The sequence below is a fragment of the Gavialis gangeticus genome, unplaced genomic scaffold (assembly GCF_001723915.1).
Source record: "Gavialis gangeticus isolate Ggan-Ray unplaced genomic scaffold, GavGan_comp1, whole genome shotgun sequence".
Classification (NCBI taxonomy): Eukaryota; Metazoa; Chordata; order Crocodylia; family Gavialidae; genus Gavialis; species Gavialis gangeticus.
In genome coordinates this window covers 51,959,051-51,968,677 of record NW_017728996.1, presented here as the reverse complement: position 1 = coordinate 51,968,677, position 9,627 = coordinate 51,959,051, and the positions used below count along the sequence as shown (strand labels likewise).

Genomic DNA, 9,627 nt, shown 5'->3' with positions numbered 1-9,627 from the left:
GAACACCCCCCCCCCCCCGCCACAAACAGCTGCTGCTCTTCCAGAGGAAACCAAGGCCTGACAAATGTTGGGCTTTTCTCCCAGCGTAAAAATGGCTGCTCCAAGAGAAAGATAACTGGGGAATAGCCAGGGTTAAATTGCTCCCAGGAGTTTCTCCTGGGGAAGCAAAGGTCTGTACATGCCACTGGCTTCTCTCATGGTCCTCCAGCTTCTCCCCCTGCCTCCAGGGAGTGTGTGTCACTTGCTGGACTCTGCTGCTCCAGAACACTCCCCCTTAGCAATCTCTACAAATTTGCTACAGGGAAAAACAGGCTGATCATGGGCAGTCTGGGTCAAGCCAATCAGGGCTGTCTTATGCATTGCTGCCACCTGTTGCCAGGCAGACTAAAGGAGCATTCTGAAATGTGTGCAGAAGGCCACCCCCAGCTGCACAGTGCAAGCACTCCATGCTTCAGGGCCTCAGTATTTGAATGTGTAAGTGCCTCTCTGGTAAGCTTCTCTATGACAAGAACAAACCTAGGAGAATTCTCGCAGGTTCTCTCAATGTGTGTACACAGCCACCGTCTATCCATTCCTCTGAAACTGTCTCCACAAGAGATAATCACAGGCAGCATCCCACAGGGCAAGGCCCAGAAGCTACTGCTACAACCACATCCCTTGTACTGTTGCAGGAGTTTTGCCTTTAAGTAGAAAGATGGTCTCTTTCAGCAAGAACCTTTCCCCCCCTAGTTGCTTACTAACCCTTCTCGATCACACACACACACACACACACACACACACCAGTGACTGCAACAGAAGGAACTCAAGGACAAAGGAGTGGGAGAGTCAGTGTGCAGCACTTGGGAGAATTGTCAAACGTTACTACTAAAGGTAGTGGATTGTGGAGCTGATGGAAAGTCAGGACTCCTAACTCCTCTGTGACCAAGCCAAGTTCCTTCACCTTTCTCTGCCCCCGTTTCCACATCTGGGAAGGCAGAGTGAATATTTTTCTTCACCTGACAGGGACTGAGAGGCTGAACTTGTACAGAACTCCAGTCGTAGCCCATGAATCCTAACTTCCAACTAAAACAATGACCTTAAAAGCTATGGGCACTTTTAGGGCTGAGTAACAGGCAAGGACCCTTTACAAAACATCCATACTCTGAGCTTCATCACTGGAGAAAGAACAGGCACAAGTCAGTCTCTCTCTCTCACACATGCACACACTCACATACACACACCCACTTAGGGCAGTAAGGACAAAGCAATGTCTCCAGCTCTCAATCCTCTTGCCCTTGGGAGAATCCACAGGTCCCTCTTATAATAAATCTAGGTTAAGTCCCAGAGAATCTCTTCCTCTAAAGAGAGGTCAAGGACAACCAGAAAGGATGCATCACTCATGGCCTCCATGACGGGGCACAAGACCACAGATGCTGCTTGCAAAATCTTCATGCAGCAGCACTGCCAAGCCGCCCTCATGGACCAGATCTGCGCTCCTACCAGAGAATGGTGGCGAAACATAGGGCTGGGAAAGCCATTCAGCAGCAGCAACATGCCCTCTGTACCAGGCAGTTGTGAACACTGGAAAGGAGGATGAAACCTAGGATCTAGCTGCCAAGCACTGGCTTAGGACAAATCTCATGCCTGTTCTAGGCCAGAGACAATCCTTTCTTTTAGGGAGCACCTATTACAAGGACTGCATATGAGGCACCTTAAAGATACTGAGTTAGCACGGTCAAGCAGCTTTTATTGCCCCCCCCCACCCCGCCACCATCTTAATCCCAGACTGAACATAGGATCATGATAAGCTTACCAGACAGACACTGGCCTACAGACAGCCAAGACCATAAATGCAGTGTAGCTGCCTTTCATTCCAGACGCTTAAACATACTATAGTAAAAACTCTGTTATCCGGCATCCCCCCAGCGTCATGCCAGGGGACAGGGAGGGGGGCCCTGTGCAGGCTGCTTTGCCCTGGGCCATGGGCCGAAAAATTGGCAAAGAAAAAACTCAGCTCACAGCGGTGAAACGGGAAGTCCCCTGGAAGTGGTACTTCCAGTTTCGCTTTTGCTGCGTCCCTCAGATGCCGGTTAATAGAGTTTTCCGGCTAATAAAGTACCAGTTAACACAGCTTTTGTTGTAATAAGGTCCACCAAGTCAAATCGCAGCCTCACCTCTTCATCAGCTGGATGTATTCTGTTCCTTATATTTCCTACACTCATTCCTCCAGTCATCCTGACCCAGTTCCTAACTCCCTTGAAGCCAGCATAAGCCCACAGAGCATCTGGCAGAGAAGAACTGCACAGCATCCACTTTGCAAGGCCTGACACCATGAAACAGGGTAGGTCTCCTGCCAGGCACTTTAACAGCACACAGCCATGATTCTGGAGACACAAGCACACGGAGCCTGCTTTTCACAGGTCTGCACAACCACACCTGCCACTGACGCCAGCAGGAGCCGGGTTTGCTCAGCACCTGTGGAAAATAATCATGCCCTTGGTCCATGAACTAATTGCTAGCACTGTCTGGATCCTACTTTTGGTAACTCCCCCCATCCCAGTCTCTTCCCAGCCCCTGTTAAAAGCTTGCAGCTCAGTCTGCTGGTATGTGGATTTTTCTCCCCAAGTCAGACAAGGCAGCAATTTGCTTTTGCACATTTTAAGCTGGGATTTCTCAAAGGGGATAAAAAAAGAAAGATGTGTCTTGCCAAGCCAGACACTGGATTTCACAGCAAAAATGTACAGAACACCTGTGAAGAACAGGCAGCTGGCATATCAAATCTGAGATGCAGTTGTGCCCAATGAGCACTCATCCCTGCCCTCACTCAAGGTGTGCAGCCTACACTAGCATAACAGCTGTTCCACACCTGCACCAACAGATGAGATGCTTCTCTCATACACACACATGCAGACACACACATGCCTGGGCGCAAAGCTCTCAAGAGAGGATGTGACAGCGAGAGCTTCCCAAGGTGCTCCCTATATATAAACCTGCAGAAACTTGGTCCCATTTTCCTCCAATTCCAGGAAAAGCATCATCAGGGGAGCATTTGCATCTACCAACCCCTGCATTTCTTCAGTCATCATGTCCCTCCCCAGATACTCTAAAGCAACCACTTTAATTTGTGAGACACCAGCTTAACATGCATCCCAGATAGGGGTGCACGGATTGGCCTACAGGCCTCTGAGACTGAAGTGCCTCTCTAGGGGTCCCATGCTGTGGAAGCAGCAAAGCCCGTCTGAAGGCATACAACCTGTCCCTCCCGTGTACAAATGCACTGTTTTCTTCCTTGTGCAGAAGTTGCAGAGACAAAGAAGCTGGTTACACAAGAACCCTCCTTGGAATCAGGAAGCTGGGGACTTAACACAGAGTGTTCCTTGTAGGCCGTTAACTGACAAATAACCTTGACGGGAGCTCACTCACTAGCTCACAAATATGCAAAAGTAGTTTCTCTTTCACAAGTAAGGGTTTGATTTTATTATGAACATCCTTTTTTTAGGGTAATGTGCCATCACCGTGGGCTAGCAAGCCCTCATTCCACACCTTGCTCAACAGCCAGCTCCTACAAAAGACATACAGTTGTAAGAGCCTCATGCCGCAGTCACTTCTCTCTCATAGGTGATACCAGCTGGCAAGAGGCGGCGAGATGAGGCAGTTGCCAACATGCACAGCACCTAGGGCTCAGAGCCAACACCGGGAATCACACCCAGAAACTGGCGCCCTGCATTTGCTTTGCTCTTTTAAAGAAGAATCTTGCTCACAAAACGAGCCAGGAATGTCAATCTACTGGCCAAGTGCAAGAGGGAAAAAAGTGGACCACACCTGGCCACTCGGCATGCAAGACCACCGAGGGCCAGATGTTAGGGCAGCTGATAACTTAGGCCTGGAAGGGGCTGCTGCAGCTGTAGAGGGTCCAGTCCCTTGCATTTGCAGGAAACCAAAAGAGTCCAAAGGAGCATTTGCTCCAACCCCTCTACACACCACAAACTATAAAACAACAAAATCCTTCTCTGTGCCACAGGAAGAAAGCAGAAGAGACCCAAGACACCACCAGTGCCTTGGTCAATGCAGTGGCTCCTACAGTGGCAGGGATTTTTTTTGGAAAAAGTTGTTCATCTGCTGCTAAGATGAGCAGACCTCATATTATGGAGAAAGGCAAAAAATCCCCAAAAGTTCCTTGCTACTGCGACGTGGGGGGAACTCCATCCCTGACCCCAGATCTGGCAATTTGACCACGGATGTGAGAGAAAGATTTGCCAAATGCTGAAGAAGTCTGTCACTAAGGAGTTCACACCCCTTTGTCCTGCCATTGCCCAAAATGACTCTACAAAAGTCCTCAAGAACGGAGCTGAGCGAGTTAACATAGTCAGAAGCATGACAAGGCCCTGCCAGATGGCAACAAGTAGGGATCATCCAGGAAGGATTTCCCTTCCTGGCTGCCACAGAAGCCAGCCTGGGCATGCTGGGATCTCTCCTCCAGCTTTCTGCAGCCCCACTCCCACAGAAGATGCCAGGTGGCATCACCTATTCATTTGTAGCAACAGGAAATGCTGCAGGGGCTGAAGGCATCACATTTGGAAGCCAGTCAAGAGAGAGCAGCCAAGAGAAAACTGGCTGAGGTGGCCCAGGGCAGAGGTGGGTTGAGAGGGGAAGATGCTTCAGCAGCCAGGGTAACATCAAGCTTTAAATGACTCTGCCCCTGTGGGAACAAACTCGGCCCAAAAGAGCCATTAGATGAAGGGCTCAAGGGCCCAGAGGGGTGAATTTCCCAGCCAGGTGAGGCCCAGACCATGAGCAACTGCCAAGCAACTTGCTCTGCCTTCAGGGCTGCATTTTTACAAAGATCTCAGATTTCAGCACTTCTGCAGCTAGCAGTGTCCCCAGGGGCCCCAGGTGACCTTAGTAAGGAACTGCCATTTACAAATGAGCTCTTGGTTATCCATCCTGCCGGGGGCAGTAACACAGTGCCGGGGAGCAATGAGGCCACTCTGTTAGGAATACCCGAGGCTCCGTTGTCCTTCTGCCTGCACTCTGTCCAGCTTTGTCACTGCAATTAAGTGTCAAGGGGGCTGGGAAGAGAGGGACTATGCAGCACTAGCATCCCTTGATGGCGATGAAACACACTGGGAGGCCTTTAGCAATACCCAAATTCCAGCAGCCCAGTGGTCTTTTGCTCTGAACGGGAAAAGTCAATCATGTGAATGGCAAGTGCAAAAGCTTGTTGGGTTTCATGCTCTTATTGGTGCCCTCTTAGGTGTCTGGGACAATATTTACCCTCCAGAGCTAGGATGAGGCCACCTTGCCAGGCACTGGGTGGAATGAGGGCGCTCAGCCTCCATGACTGTCGTTCCATGGCCCAGCAATGGGCTGCTCCGTGGCTTCACCAGTGCAGAACAGCCCCGGCATGCCCTTCGGTACAGGACAGGGCTCGGCAGCCCTCGATTGTCCCCACTGCCCCAGCTCTCCCCTCCCTCAGGGCAATGACTGCAGCCACCACGGATTTTGCTGTAGTTGCAGGGATTTGTTTAATCCTGAAGCACTTTGGGCTGCACTCACCCCAGTACAAAACCTCTCTGGCTCCCCTGGCATGACACCAGCGATTCAACTGGCCTGGTCTATTCAACCAGAAAGCATTCCTTCCTCTGGGTGATGCAGAGCCATCACAGCTTCCAGCAAAGTAAAGTTTAAGTACACAGAGGGCTTTTCACTTTGACCCTAATTTCTGGGAAACCACAAGCCACCTCGCTGCCCCCAAAACCTTCACTGGGGTCCAACCTGATTACAACTGTGTCCACAGAGGAGCCTCAAACACCCCTGGCCAGCTCCCTCCAGCAGCTCACACACAGAGAGCAGGCAGCCCAGGCAGGAGGACTGCAGCCCCTGTACAAAAAAGCCTGCCGCAGAAGCTACCTCTCAGCGTTCATGCAGGAACTGAAGTGGAGCAGTAGGAGTCGCATGCGGAGGAGAGACCTGCCCCTACTCCCTAGGAGGTGGGGGTTGTGTCGCCAGGATTGGAGAGACTTCTCCACTCCCGCCAGCAGTACAGGTCAAGGATGCTGCCATATGTTGGTTGCCCAGTCCCAGGCAGGTTTTGATGTGCCCTTTTCCCATCCCTCAGACTTTACCTGGAGTGAGGAAGCAGCGTCTTCTGAACCGAGCGCATGAAGCTAGTTACAGCTCAAACCACCCGAGTCAAGCACGGAGCCACTTGATGGGTAGGTTCTCCATACACGGGAAGGCTCTTATACCCAGAACATTAACCTCGGCAGCAGCTGATCCCATCAGCCCACAAATCCCAGCTAAACCAAGTGCGATATATTTAGATAACACCAAAGAGGGCAGGAGGATGAAGCTTTACGCTCTGCCCTAGGAGGGCAAGGTCACTCAGATAAGGAGGACGGCAGATGTTGGCCTCCTACCTGGGCAGCCACTGGCGTGTCATGCTCAGTCTGCAGAGATCCCAGAACAAAACAAGACACTCAGCTGCTGCTGCTACTGTCCCACAGCTCAGAGCCGAGCTAGCAGCCTCATACCATCTCCAGCTACTTGATTCGAGAGTACCAGGCAAATAGCAGGTGAATGAGCTTCAGGCAGATCCCACTTCACGGCTGCACTCCTGCCTCCTTGAGGGACTTCCACTGCCCCAGCGCACAGAGGTGGGAACTACAGCAGAAGAGGAGGAACTTGCCCAAGGAGACTTATATCCCCGTCCCCACTTTCAATTCAGTCCCATTTATACTGCTAATGCTTGCTGGATTATACAATGGACAAGTGAGACAACTGTCATGGGACATCCCCTGGCCTGGTGGTCATCCCCACCTAATCACTCATTCCTGCAAAATAGGACTCCCCCAAGCCTCACTCCCCACAGGGGGCAGGGTGGAGCTTTCATATGTCCTCAGATAGGTGGCTCTTCCCAGCAGACCAGATCCCACTTCATCATACGTACAAATGGGGAGGCAACAGCTTAGAAGCACAAGAGGAGGCCCAAGCGCTGTGGGAGACGGAGGCACAGCCCTTACTGCACCACCCACAGATGTTGTTATTTGTACTGCACACATGTGCAACACATGCACCACATGTGGCTCTGAGGCAGCAGCGTGGGTGGGAAGGAGGTATTCTTGTTCCTCAGAGAAGGTGGTGCCAGCATTCCCAGACATGCGGTTTGCAGATAAAGTAGCAAAAGTCACAGCTCTCCTGCTCAAGCTCTGGGCCCGGAGGTAGCTTCCCTGATATGTCAGGCACTGCTCTGGCAAATCTCACTCTACAGCAGTGCCTGCCAGAAGCCACTTCCACGGGCCCAGCCCTCAGAGGGAGGACACCTCCCTTTGTGCTTACACACCTGCTTACATGTCCTCCCAGCACAAAGGATTTGTACTAGACACTCCGTGCAACTCAAGCCCTGAATTAATCCTCTGGGGGAGGGTGCAGACCGTGATGGAGGTCACTAGATAGACACATTGCCACAGCCCCTGGTTAGCAAAGATGAGCTTGAACAGGTACAGCCTAGCATTACCAGGTTTGTGATCTGCTAATCCCTACAGCAAGTAGCACAGGGGGCTGTAGCCTCCTAGTGGCTGGTTTCTCTTCGGGCCAGGTAAACTTAGGCCCATGCAGGTGAAAGAACTCCGTACAGCATTTATCTCCAGCACATCACTTCTTCCCGCACTTCTGGTTGCACCTATGCTCCACGACAGCCCTGAATCCTGCACCTGACCGCTCTGCTCCAAAGGTTCCTCCTTCCATTTCCCCCTTCCATGCTGTGAATTAAATCAGAGAAAGGGGACACAGGACCCCAAACAGAACCCCCACCCCCGCCAATCTGGAGTGAGCACCGATGTACGGTGCAGGTTACTGCTGTCATTTCCATTCTGACTGGTGGAACTAGCGCTGTGTGAATTACAAACTTCTGGCACCATTATGCAGGACACGAGGTTTAAGGTCTAGGTTGTACAATGTTCATCTGGCATTCAAAATAACAACAAAACTTAGCTCCTTTCATCTCTAGATCTGTTACCAAGGAGAGGAATTTCATTATCATCCCATTTTACAGATAGGGAAACTGAGGCAGGGAGAAAGGGAATGACAGCAAAGGCAGAGTGACAAAAAAGAGCCTAATCAGGGTTGCCGGGCTTGTGTTACCCTAAAAAAAGGAGCACACTGCCCTGGGGAACTAGGTCCTTGGCCTGCAATGCACAAGAGCAATGTATAGTTAAAGACACAAATAAGGCCCCCCCGCGTGCTCCCTGCCTGCAGAGAAAGGAGTGTTCCCAGACTCCTGAAGCAACAGCTTAGAAACGGGAGACAAATGTCAGTGTCCAAACTGTCACGTGCCCAATATTATCCCAGTCACCTCCAGCAAGATCTGGACATTTGGGTAACCTCCCGCCAAGAACGTGAACGCTCTAATCCGAGGTGCTTCACGGACGCATTTTAGGAGGGCTGGGCAGGGAAGTCAAGGCCTTTCAGGTGAGGAGCTTGGTTGGGAAGCGACTTCCCTTGAACAAGAGAACTTGTTGCAAGTTCCTTGGCCCTGACTTTCAGGTGTAGCTGCCTTGGTTATGGACCGAGTTCACTCCTGCGTCTTGAAATCATAGGCACAGTGTGGCTGGACCGGCTTCAGCAAATTGAATGGACTCTATAGCTGGCTGAAGATTTGCAAGGGTTGAGAGCAGTCAGAAGTTATGACCGTCAGAAGCCTGTTCGGTAGCTTTTATGTAATGGGTCCATTTCCCTGTGAAGCCGTGTCCCACCAAGGCACCCTCTGCAGAAAAGCCAATGGCGCAAGCTCAGCAAAGTCCTGTTCCCTGGAAAGTCACCTGCTTGCTATGAATGCAGAGCTGTCTGGGTTGAGATGGGCCGCGCTCCTTCTTCCCAGCTTGCGATCCCAGGGCTAAATGCACAGAAACGTTTTAAATCCTGGACACTGATGCAACAAGTGTTGAAGGCATGAAACCACCCAGCGTGAAGGGGTCTCAGAGCTCCAAGCCCTGCAGCCCTGGTCCCAGACAGATGATTCCCACATGCCAAAGAAAACAGCCTCAGTCACAGAGAAAGTGCTGGGCGAGCTGAGACAATTAACGTGCAGTGTGCCAGGAAGGGGACAGGGGGAGGAAATTAGATGGCCCATCCGTACAAGCAAGGAATGAAACGTAAGAAAAGAAAGCAAACAAGGCAGATCCTGCCGGTGCCCCAGAGTCTCGGCAGAGCTGCCTCCCCCTTTTGGGAAACGGCGAGTCCCGGCTGCCAGGCCCGATGCGAGGCAAACGGGAGCGTTTTCCACTAGACGCAGCGAAGGGAGACATTAGCATGCTGGGAAAAGCTCCAGAAGCCTGGCGAACGCATCAGGCGCTGGGTCTGCTTCAACACAACACCAGGGAGAAGAGGGAAACAAAGTGGGGGGGAAACTTTCCAGACCGGCTCCATCAAAGCCTGGCGTCTCTCCTGCTTCACCAGCCCCTGCCATCTGCTCCACGCGCGGCTGCCAACCCCCACGGGGAGCCCGGGGCACCAGAGCCCGGAGGGGCCACGGCGCGACCCGGGCACCGCGCTGTCGACGTGTCCAGCCCGCGGCGCCGCAGGCACGGCCCAGCGAGGCTGGCGCCCAGGCTTTCTGCAGGACGGCGGCGGCTGGCGCACAAAGCAGGG

General features: G+C 52.1%; 1 protein-coding gene across 1 annotated transcript in view; it reads right to left on the bottom strand.

The window, feature by feature from the left end:
- Positions 1–9,446, bottom strand: part of GRAMD2 (GRAM domain containing 2) — a 60,219-nt gene extending 50,773 nt beyond the window's left edge. Inside the window, exon 1 of the mRNA XM_019504510.1 lies at positions 8,799–9,446. The gene's annotated coding sequence lies outside the window, so the exon portion shown is untranslated. The remainder of the gene's footprint in view (positions 1–8,798) is intronic.
- Between the last annotated feature and the right edge of the window lie 181 nt (positions 9,447–9,627).